Genomic DNA, 12,510 nt, shown 5'->3' on the forward strand with positions numbered 1-12,510 from the left:
TTTTTCTGCTACATTTTGGTAAAAAAAATCGCAATAAGCGTATTTTGATTTTTGTGCATAAGTTATCGCATCTACTAACTACGGGAAAGATTTATGTCATTTTTTTTTTTTTTTTTTTACTAGTAATGGTGGCGATCTGCGATTTTATATTTTTTTTTTTTTTGCGGGACTGTGACATTGCAGCGGAGAGATCGGACCCCTAACTGACATTTTTGACGCTTTTGGGGTTACCAGTGACATTACTACAGTAATCAGTGCTAAAAATATTCACTGTTCCTGTAATAATGACACTGGCAGGGAAGGGGTTATCATAGTAAGTGATCAAGGGGTTAAATGTGTACCTAGGGGCGTGTTTCTAACTCTATGGGGAGGGGCTTGTGAAATGACCACAGAGACATATGATCCTATATAGAAGGATCACAGGGGCTCTGTGATCATTCCAAATACAAAGATGTATACCCCAGCTAAATGAAAACTTGGAGGTGGTTTGCCAACATCCCTGGACTGAACAAACAGAATGGGGGGTCCCCCTAGGGTGTGGGACTTTACCGGTAAACACACTTCCGGAAGTGTGTTTACCGGTAAAGTCCCACACCCTAGGGGGACCCTCCATTCTGTCTGTGATCATTCCAGGGAGAAGAACGGTCAGCTGTGTTTACAACAGCCAACCGTCCTTCTCTCTCAGCGGGGAGCGATCGCAGGTGTCAGGCGACAATCGGAGCCGCCTGCCCCGCTGACGAGGGCGCGTGCTCTCCCCCTAGCTGCAGGCACGCGACCGACGTATACCTATATCTGTTCGCGCAGGAGGGCCGCCCTGCCACAGTATAACTGCGGCGGGCGGTCTGGAAACAATTAAGGAGGTAAAGTGATTGTAAAGTCTCATTTTTTTTTTTTTTTTAATTTAAAATGCCAAACATTTTGTACTTCCCTCCTCTGTGCACTTGGTTTTGCCCAGGGCAGCCCAGATCCTCCTCTTCTTCAGTCCCTGGCTGGAGCTCCTGGAACCTCCCTCCTGTTTAGTGCCCCCCACAGCAAGCAGCTTGCTATGGGGGTACTCGAGCCGAGCTGCAGCTCCATGTGTCCATTCAGACACAGAGCTGCTGTTTGGCCCTGCCCCCTCTCTCTCCTGATTGGCTAAATTAGTTTGACAGCAGGGGGCTCCAATGGAGCTGCGGCGGTGTCTCAGCCAATCAGGAGAGAGAGTCCCGGATGGCTCAGGCATTTGTGGACATCCCTGGATAGAGATGAGGCTCAGATAAGTCATGGGGGGGGGGGGTCTGCTGCACACAGAAGGCTTAATGCATAGAATGCATTAAAAAAAAAAAAAAAAACCTTCTGACATTACAACCCCTTTAAGAATCTTTGCTTATTAACTTGTAGCACTTTAACTTGTAGCACTTTAAATACCCAATCAAGTGCAAATGAAATAAACAAGAAGTTCCATTTTTGAATTGGATAACAGAAGTGAATCTTCACTTAATTTGAGTAAAGATTCTTATCTCCTGTAGTAAAGCTGGTTGTAAATGAATCAAATCTGGGGCAGTGCAACAGGGACCAGCCGCAATTCAATCCCTCAATTGACTTCATTACAACCAGCATGTCGTTTTGTGTTTTTTTCTCTATCGCTCATTGACAGACGTAGTCGTCTTGATTCTCAAGAGCTGGGTTATGTTGTCTCCGCAGGAGTAGGACTAGGCAGAAAGACAAAACGTTCTGGCTCCACCTTAGGGGCAGTCCCTGAGGGTATATCCTCCCTCTCTCTGCTACAGGGAATCAGTTCTTAATTTAGTATTGTCGGTTCTTCAGAAACCTCCCTTTGAAGATATTAGGGAGATTCCTCTACCTACGTTGTCCCAGAAGGTGGCCTTCTTGGTGGCTATTACTTCTGCACGCAGGGTGTCAGAACTGGCCGCATTATCTTGTCGTTCCCCATATCTGGTGGTTCATAGAGATAAGGTGGTTCTTCGTCCGAATCCATCCTTCCTACCAAAAGTGGTTTCAGAATTTCATCTGAATGAAGAAATTGTATTACCTTCCCTGTGTCCTAAGCCCAGTCATCCTCGGGAGTTTGCTTTACACTCCTTGGATGTGGTCCGGGCGATCAGGGTATACTTGAAAACGACAGACTCGTTTCGCAAGACGATTCACTTTTTGTGGTCCCGGATGGACCCAAAAAGGGGTTGCCTGCATCTGCCGCGACTATTTCCAAATGGATCAGACAGACGGTGGTACAGGCTTATTCTATTAAGGGTCGGGAGCCCCCGTTCCCTGTTAAGGCGCACTCCACTCGGGCGCTTAGTGCGTCATGGGCCTTTCGCCATCAGGCGTCAGTGGTCCAGGTGTGCAAGGCGGCTACCTGGTCGTCGGTGCATACCTTTACAAAACATTATAAAGTTGATGTAATGGCATCATCTGATGCCGTGTTTGGCCGCAAGGTTTTGCAGGCCGCCATTTGAGGAGACCAGTGGTCTGCCTCGAGGGTTTTTTTCCGTTGGAAATTTTTCTTTTGAGTCTCATTCTTTGTTTATAATGAGCCTTTAAAACTTCTAGTTTGGCTCCGGTTGGGCCTTCTAGATTGGATTTTGATTTTTGTCAATCCCACCCCTCATTTGTGGCACTGCTTCTGGATGTCCCAGCTCTTGTGAATCAAGAAGACTACGTCTGTCAATGAGCGATAGAGAAAATCGGATTTTTGTAAGATCTTACCGTAAAATCCTTTTCTCTTAAGCTCATTGACAGACGTAGTACCCGCCCCTCTATCATTGAGTTGGGTTGGGTTAAATTCTCTGTTACTGCTTTAGAACAGAACTGATTCCCTGTAGCAGAGAGAGGGAGGATATACCCTCAGGGACTGCCCCTAAGGTGGAGCCAGAACGTTTTGTCTTTCTGCCTAGTCCTACTCCTGCGGAGACAACATAACCCAGCTCTTGAGAATCAAGAAGACTACGTCTGTCAATGAGCTTAAGAGAAAAGGATTTTACGGTAAGATCTTACAAAAATCCGATTTTTTTTTTTTTTGCTTTTTTTTTTAAATTTGACAGCTTTAGCAACTGGCAGTGGTCATTGTGTTCTGTTGGCAGGGAAGACTCCCTGTTGGCAGAACACAATAGTGCTGTGGGAGGGATTCCCCCCCTCAACTTTAACTGTGTTTATGAGGGAATCTAACAAATTTTTCACCCTTGGTGAAAGTAGAGAGAATGTCTCATGTATGGGTTGCTTTATTCCCCCCCCCTTACTGTCACAGACTCAGAATATTCATGTAGTTTAGAAAGTCAAATTGGGGTGAGTCACGACTTCTGGTCTCTGCATACTTGTTCCAGCCTCCAGGTCATTGCTAGCCATATGGAAAAATACATTTTAGATGTACTAGTGAACTCCTAACTGGATTAAATGTAGTTCTTATTTCTTCCTGGGGGTTGGCTGTAGGAAGGTGCTCCACCCCTCTCTCATCTGCAGTATACAAATGTGCTTTTGTTGGGAATGGATCCAGCTGCCTCCAGGTGAATATGCCCTTTGTGGACGTGTGTGTTTATTTTCTTCTGTACACCCCACACATGGAAGACTGGAGGTCAGTTCTTGTCAGCTGATTTACTTGTTTCTGTGCTCAGCTGACAAATACGATGAGAAAAAAGAACCTTTGCACCCCCCCCCCTCTTGCAGCATTACCAAATAGGAATTTAAATTCAGCATTGCAAAGTGATTTTAGTAAAAGGGTTACTTGGAGGCCCATTTATAAAGCAGTAACACTACCTTATCATAGGCATGGTGCTGCTTAAAAAAAGTCACATTTATAAAGTGCAAAGTAAGTAGTGTGCTTTTACAGGTGTTTTTAGCACAAAGACCTAAAGCAAAGGCACCCTCTCTCATTTCCATGAATTGGGGGTTAGGAGAAGGTTCACTTAATGGCGTGACCCGAGAGAACACTCCATAGGATACTGCAGGTGTCCTGTCGAATGAAGCCTCCCATCGAAAAATGCATCCAACGCACTGCGCATGCGCAGTACGTGACGTCACTCCAGCTGATTTTTACAATCAGCTGGGGTGGACGTAATTAGTGCGCATGTGCAGTACGTGACATCACTCCAGCTGATTTTTACGATCAGCTGGGGTGGACGTAATTGGTGCGCATGTGCAGTACATGACATCACTCCAGCTGATTTTTACGATCAGCAGGGGATTGGACGTAATTAGTGCGCATGTGCAGTACATGACATCACTCCAGCTGATTTTTACGATCAGCTGGGGTGGACGTAATTAGTGCGCATGTGCAGTACGTGACATCACTCCAGCTGATTTTTACGATCAGCTGGGGTGGACGTAATTAGTGCGCATGTGCAGTAGGTGACATCACTCCAGCTGATTTTTTAGTTCAGCTGGGGTTGACGTAATTAGTGCGCATGCGCAGCACGTGACTGCCGCCCCCCCCCCCAAATTATCATGCACCATCAGCCACTGCTTCTAAGGCTTCTAAATCCACCACAGGTGGATCAAATCTTATCCGGTTCATCAGGAACCGGCCGATATTCGATCCATCTAGGGCAGGCTGATTGTACAAGTCGAATTAATGGATTTTCTTTAGTACAACCAGTCTGTTTATTGTTTTGCATGCTATCACTGCATTCTATCACTGCCAGCGGCTATAGCTGCTACCAGTGATCGTGTTCTGCCAGCAGGAAGGCTACCTGATGGCAGAACACAATAGCACTGCGGGGGTGATTCTAGGATGGATGGTAAAGTGATTGTAAAGGCAGAAGTTTTTTTTTTTTATCTTAATGCATTCTATGCATTAAGATAAAAAACCTGTGTGCTGCAGCCCCCCTAAAACCTGAGCCCCATCTTGATCCAGCGATGTCCACGAGTTCCTTCGGCCATCTGGGACTCTCCCTCCTGATTGGCTGAAAGTCAGCAACGGCATTATTGACTCCCACTGCTGTCAATCAAAGTCATTTACCCAATCAGGAGGTAGAGGGTGCAGGGCCAAACGGTGGCTCTGTGTCTGAATAGACACACAAAGCTGCAGCTCAGTAAGGTGACCCCATAGTAACCTGTTTGCAGTGGGGGCACTCGACAGAAGGGAGGGGCCAAGAGAGCCGGCGAGGGACCCGAGAAGGGGAGGATCTGGGCTGCTGTGTACAAAACCAACAAGGAGGGAAGTATAACGTTATTAAAAAAAAAAGACTTTAGTATCGCCTTAACTACAGGGCGCTGTGCTTGGTATGGTTATTGTCACTAAAAGAAGCCACACATGATACAGTTCTCTGGGTGGAAGGAAAGAAAATTGCTTGATTCTAGAATAAAGTGATTTTTCTTTCCTTCCATCCAGAAAAGTATCATCTGTGGCTTGCTTTAGTAACAATAACCATACCAAACACAGAGCCCTGTAGTTAACATCCCTCCTGGTTACAGGGCTTTGTTATGTTACGTTGTTAACACTCCAGAGACATCCAGTGAATCGATAGTGTGTCCTAGACACTCATTAGAAGTCTGTCCTCTCATCTGTGGGACAGATTCATGTAGATGCCAGTTCAGCAGGGACCAGCCAGATTTCCATTAGCGTGTGGCCACCACCCCACCCCCGACAGAAATCAATTGATCTTTCAGTTGACTTCTGTTTAAAAGGGACATTTTGGATTTTTTTTTCTTGATTAGCGACTGCAGCCACTGATCAGTGTATGTTGACAATACCAGGTTCTGCTGTCAGATTACAATGTCCCAGCAGAATGGGGGTGGTTGGTATACCTTCATCCACCTTGTTTGTTTGGGACAGAGGGATCTGTTCATTTTTTTTTTTTTCAGTTCAGTCTGCTGGCTGAATGAAAAAACAGTGCATGGCCAGCTGTAGGACTACATATCCCATGGTACATGCAATGATGCCTGTAGTGACTCCGCCTCCTAAAACTCCTCCTCTTAGCATCTCTGTAGCTCAGAAGGCAGGCTCTGTAAAAAGTGTGACACAGCAATGACTACGTGTCTTGGAATTCAAAGAAGTAAATGTGCGGGGATCTTCACAATGTATGTTAAGTAAATTTGAGATCATTCAGATGGCAGGCTACAAATAATTGGCATTCAATGTGGAAATCAATATATGGGTCTGCATTTTGACCATAGCACTTTGATCGGCCAGCAGTCAGGACTTCCTTGCTTGTCAGGCTGTCAACCTGCAAGGCACAAAATAGCATCCCTCGAACGCTAGCGATGCATTGCGGTTAAGTTTGCTTCTGTGCTCAAACAGTGACAGTCAGAATAATGTTGGCAAGAAGGTGGCTGGATCATAATACCTCTTCTGGGTTAGATTTCCTGCTCTGCTTGTGTGTGTCTGTCCACACAGTGGCTTGATGTTTCTCTGTGAGCCCAGGTGGGCGCACTCGTTGCGGTGACTCCATGGGGTCCCTGCTAAACAATGGTGCCATGGCAAAATCCCAAGTTTCAGTAGTTAAGAAAAAATAAACCTGCAGTTGACAGGCAGCTGAGAGGCGATACAGTGGGGAAAATAATGATTTGATCCCCAAGCAAAACAAGACTTATTACTTGGTGGAGAAACCCTTGTGGGCAAGCACAGAGGTAAGACATTTCTTGTAGTTAGTGACCAGGTTTGCACACATGGATGGTTTCTGGTCCACTCTTCTTTACAGATCTTCTCTAAATCTTTAAGGTTTCTTGACTGTCTCTTGCCAACTCTAATTTTCAGCTCCCTCCATACATTTTCTATAGGATTAAGGTCTGGAGGCTGAGTAGGCCACTCTAGGACCTTAAAGCAGAGTTCCGCTCAAAAATGGAACTTCCACTTTAGGCCCCCTGACATGCCACATTTGGCATATCCTTTTTTTGGGGGGAGTGGGTACCTAGTTTTGTCAGGTACCCACATTAATGTGCTTCTTCTTGAGCCACTCCTTTATTGCCTTGGTGGAAGACCCTCCATGACCTCCTCAATGTGGCAAAGTTGGCCTGTACCTTTAGCAGAGAAACAGCCCCAAAGCATCATGTTTCCACCTCCCTGCTGGACTGTAGGGATGGTGCTCTCTGGGGCATAGTCAGCATTTTTCTTTTGACATAGAAGTCAGGTGGAAAGTTCTTGGCCGAACAGCACTTGTATCCAATCAGATGCAGGATTAGTATGGGTATTCTGACAGCCGCCACTGCTAGCTATCGGAACACATTAGTCAACACTGCTGATTCGTCCATCCATACTGTTTGCATGAATGGGAGAATTAAGTGATTTATTTCATTCAGCACCAGGGGGAGGGCCGGCACTACCTATAAGGCGACCTAGGCAGCCGCCTAGGGCGGAACTTGGCAGGGGGGCGCCGGCATCTTACAGCAAGCCACGCTATCTGAGGACCTCCAGCGTCACCGAAATCCCCATAGGAAAGCATTGAATAATTTTGAGAGGAGAGTAGGCGGAGCCTGACCCAGCGCTGAGGTAAGTCACTGAAGGGGTCACTGTGAGGGGCGGGGACGTGTATCAGGTGTGGGTGGAGTGGGGAGGTCCCAGGCGCCCAGTGAGGGGCGAGCCTGTGAGGGGCGGGGACATTCAGGAGGCGGATAGGGGCGGTCCCAGGTGCAGAGGAGGTGGAGAGGAGCTGTACTAAAGAATGCAGGCTGCACTTTGAACGGCGGCAGGCACTGGGCTGTCACTATACATTCCCCATACAGCACAGCCCTTACTCGCCCTCCTCATTATTCCACTCGCAAAATGTGAGCAGGGGAGTGGAATTTTTGAGGGCTGCATTAAAGCATGTAAAAACTGATCTGGTATGGCTTTTAATTCAGCGAAGAAGAGGCGATTTTTTTTTTTGAGTTGCAGTGAGATGACGTCACTCTCAATTCCCCATCCCGAGTAGGAGTGGAAAGTGCCTGCTAATAATACATGAGTTTCAGATCTGTTCATGGTAAGACATGCTTTGTTTTAATGATTTCACCCTGATCATGCTTGCTTGTTAACATCTACATGGCACAGTGATGGCAAATTATCAGAGATCCTGTAGAGTATATTACCCCAATACATATAGAATGGATTACAGTAGTTAAAGCGGAGCTCCAGGCTCCTTCAGAAAAAATTAAAAAGTCAGCAGCTACAAATACTGTAGTTGCTTACTTTTAATATTGGGACACTTACCTGTCCATGAATCCAGCAGTGTCTTCACCCAAGCTGATTTTTCAAAAGGCTTTTGGGTGCGGCCACAGCCATCTTGGCTAAGGGAAGCCTTGCAGCTTCACAGCCAGTTCCCTACTGCGCATGTGCAAAGCTTGCTGCACTTTGTGAATGGCCAGGCGGCTGGGGAAGAAGGATGGGGGGGCCGAACTTCCAGCTGATTTCCCCGCGGTGAAGTTAGCTAGAATTGGGAGCGTGTATCTGTCAAAGCCAGGTACCCTCTCATTCCCCGAAAGGTGCCAAATGTGGCAGCGGAGGGGGGGGATAGGAGGCAAACAAGTAGAGCTACCCCTTTTGGGTGGAGCGCCGCTTTAATTCCTAGTGTCACTAAACCCACATCATTAAAAAAAAAAAAAAAACTTAATGGTGTATTACATGCTGTTCATTCTCATTCAGTCACCATGAGATTTGTTTTCCCTATTCTGCAAAAAACCTGGTTGATCCTGCTGCTCTCTATCTCCACCTTCTGTTCATTCAGCTAGGAATTTTGCAGTTGTAGTGGCAGCTCTGCACATGCTCAGTTTTCAGTGAGTTTCTGTGCTGAGCATTTCCTCCCTGCCACATCTGAGCAACCCATGTGACGTGTGGGCATATACACAGTGGTAAATGACAGCCCACTCCCTCCTTCCTCCTCCATGACCACTAACCAGCTAAACACAATGGATGGGGGTGGGATATTGCATGTAGGATAACGGAGGCTTTAGGTGGGATAATACATGTAGATTAAAGTGATTGTAAAGTCACGTTTTTTCTTTCCTATAAAAATAACAAGCATGTTATACTTACTTGCTCTGTGCAGTGGATTTGCACAGAGTGACCCAGATCCTCCTCTTCTCTGGTCTCTCTTCTGTGATCCTGGCCCCTCCCTCCTGTTGAGTGCCCTTACAGCAAGCAGCTTGCTATGGGGGGCACCTGAGCGGAGTCACAGCTCCCTGTGTCCATTCAGAGCCCTGACCCTCTCTCTCCTGATTGGCTATCTGACTTTGATAGCAGCAGCAGCCAATCAGGAGGGAGAATCTCAGACGGCTGAGACACCCATAGACTTTGCTGGACAGAGAGGGTCCTCAGGTAAGTATTAGGGGGGCCAATGTGGACTGCTGCACACAAAGTTTTTATCTTAATGTGTAGAATGCATTAAGGTTAAAAAAAAAAAACCTTCTGACTTTACAACTCCTTTATTGGAGGCTTCACCTCCCTCTTATTCTAACACACAGCCTAGGGGGGGGAGACGACAACACACCCAGCCTGTGACTGGCTTATTTTGAACATGTGACCAGCAACAGAGGACTAGGAGCTCCTTCTGTTTGTTCCGTGCAGAAAGGCTGGGGAAGATCTGGGTCATGTGACCGCTGTATATCCATTTGGTAAAGGGTACTAAGATGAGTTGTTTTTTTTTTTCATTAAATGACAGTGCCATCATCCATATACAGAAATAGAAGGGACAATGTAAATTAAACTGTGTATGTTTAGTATCAAGGCTAATTCGTCTTTGTAGCAGTGCAGCATGCATCCATTACATCTCTGTGGCCTTGTTGGTAAGACATACTGGTAGGGCGATGCTTGTAAATTTTTTGTTTAGGAAGCTTGCTCTATTTTTTGCATTTGATTGCTTGGCCTTCTGAGAGGTGACCTTCTGTGTGTGGCCTGATGGAATGATTCAGCATGCTCGGCTGTGCTGTGTGGGAAGACAGTTGATGAACACAGCCCTACTTATTTACTGAGCTTATTTTAAGTCAGGAGCAACTTAGCGGAAGCATGTATGGAGAGAAATGCTGGTTAAATTTTTGGACCTCTTTACCTGGCTGTTATGTTTACTAAACTCCAGGCAAATGGTTAAAAACAGAGAAAATTCATATAAAGGATTTTTTTTTCATCCGTCAAAGTATTTTAGTTTCTGTTCAGCAGTACTTAAAGCGGAGTTCCGGGCACAAAATCAACCTTTTTTTTTTTGTGCCCATCACCTGAAAAGGAATTGGATAGTTAGGCATTTTTTTTTTTTTTCACTCACCTTGTAATAGTAGATTGAAAATACTCATCTATTCTCTACTTGATACATGATTCCTGGGAGCTGAACGTCACCGGCCTGCACCGGCCCCTCTCGTCACTTCCGGGGCGACACCGCATTCCCTGCTAAACAGCTTCTGGGCATGCCCAGAAGCTGTGGAGGAATGCGGCGCCGCACCGGAAGTGACGAGAGGGGCCGGTGCAGGCGCATTCTGGGAGAAGAAGACGCGGAAGAGGACGCAGAAGAGGATCGCGCCGGCTTCAGCTGCCCCCAACAGAGATGGCAACGCTGGAGAAGAAATTTTAAAAGTGAGTATTTCTTCTTGCAGGTAAGTGCGAACCGGGACAGATCAGAGGCTAACCATTGTGGAATGTACTAGCCCTGACTGTCCCGGGGGTATGTTCACTGAAAAAAAGTTTTCGTGCCCGGAACTCCGCTAGATATATAAAGATATATATATATATATATATATATATATATATATATATATATATATTATAATATATGAAAATCTTAGACCCTCTGTTAGATTTATATTGCTGAGTGCAGGGAGATTACGCCTCCACTAGCAGACTTATTGACTCTTCTACACTATATTTTAAAATAGAAAAAAGTTTTGACTGAACTTTCAGTTAACTTTGTTGGGAACTGCGGCTTCCTGGGATTAGTGTCTGTCCTTTAGATCTGGAGGGTTGCTGGGTATTGAACCCCAGGCATGTTGTTTTGTCATATTAATCTTTCAGCATTGTGATGGTTAACCGTAAAACACAAAGTCCCCCGACAATAGACCTCGAATTCCCAGAATCAGCGTGTGACTTCCTGGCAATGCGATCTTCTAAGCTGATGTTTAGAACACGATCATTTTAGAGCTTTTAGTGCTGTTGGACATTTTCCTGTGTATTCTTCAACTTTATCATTATCTTGATCGTGTCCAGAACAACAATTATATAGGAGATTGCTTTAACACTAAATGTGATATCCAATTAAGATAGGGGAAAAAAGTGCTTAAAATTCCCATTTCATTTACAAGAATTGTATGTTAAGAAGAACATAGAAAAAGAGGAAGGAGAGACAGTGGATAGAGGAAATGTCCACTTTTTTGGAAGGTGCACATTAAGCAGGCCATAGAGGATTCTTTTTTTTTTTTCATTTAACCAGCAGGTTGAATGGAAACAAAAAAAAAAAAAAAAAAAACTGGATTCCCCCATCCACACTCATTCCGGTCACAGAAATCAAGGAAGTAAATAGAGTGTGAGAAGTAAGTTTACAAACTTCAGAATTGTTCAGAATTATTTCAGTATTTGAATATTTGATTTTACATTTATCAGACACACTTTTTAATATCAATAAAATTGGTAATAATTGTGTAAAGGTAACTGTAAGGAGAATCTCTACAGCCAGGCATTAATTAGAGTTGCAGGTAATGTGATTGTTTTCCATAATTTGGCAACCCAGGATTTGGGTTTACCAGATAATGAGAAGACCATCACCCATCAGCCATAACATTGTGATTTACTATTGAGTAGGTCCCCCTTTTAACAACCTTGACCCATTGCGGTATGGACACCACTAGACCTCGGAAGGTATGCTGTGGTATCTGGCACCAAGCCACCAATTGCAGATCTTAAGGCCCTGTTCACACTTGAGCCTTTTTCAGCTGGCAAAACGCTCATCTCTGAAGCCTCAAAACGCCCAACAAGCAAAATCCTATTCATTTCAGTGGTTCCTGTTCACATCTGAACGTTTTGTAGCCTGAAGCTCAAAAAAATGCATGCAGGGCTATCTTACCGAATGGGCACGCTGGGCAGTTGCCCGGGGGCCCTACCTACCCAGTGACCCAGCCAAGCATTAGTCCCAATTCCCGTGTGCATCCCACCGCCAAACTTAGCAGGTGGCAAGCGCCTGTCGGCCCTGTGCTACTGTCAGGCCACTTGGGCCATGGAGGGGGAGCCCACAACTGCAGGAATGCCTGTCTGCCTGTTTGAACAAGCACACACAGGACAGTCGAGTCTGGCTCCCGTCCGTGTGTGTGTTTACCGGACCCAGCCGCCCAACTTGGAAGCTGTCATTAGCCTGGCACTGATGTACCAATAAATATCGCCTTATCCATAATTTGCATTTTTATTCTCATGGGTGATTGTGAAGACGGGGCCCCAGTGCACTGAATTGCCCGGGGGGCCTATAATGCTCTTAAGATGCCACTGCATGCATGCGCTTCTTTTTTAGCAGATTACAAGCGTTTTTGTTAGATGTCAATGCCTGCCTCCAAACACCCTAAAAAACGCCTGAAAAAACACCCAAAAAAACATCTGAATAGGATACGCTCAGGTGTGAATGGAGCCTTAAAAAGTGG

General features: G+C 45.6%; 1 protein-coding gene across 1 annotated transcript in view; it reads left to right on the forward strand.

Annotated features, from left to right (window-relative positions):
• LRRC8A (leucine rich repeat containing 8 VRAC subunit A) overlaps window positions 1–12,510 on the forward strand; it is a 43,170-nt gene that overhangs the window by 19,168 nt on the left and 11,492 nt on the right. The gene's annotated exons all lie outside the window — the stretch shown is intronic.

The sequence above is a fragment of the Pelophylax lessonae genome (assembly GCF_965119305.1).
Source record: "Pelophylax lessonae genome assembly, chromosome: 7".
In the NCBI taxonomy this organism is placed as follows: domain Eukaryota; kingdom Metazoa; phylum Chordata; class Amphibia; order Anura; family Ranidae; genus Pelophylax; species Pelophylax lessonae.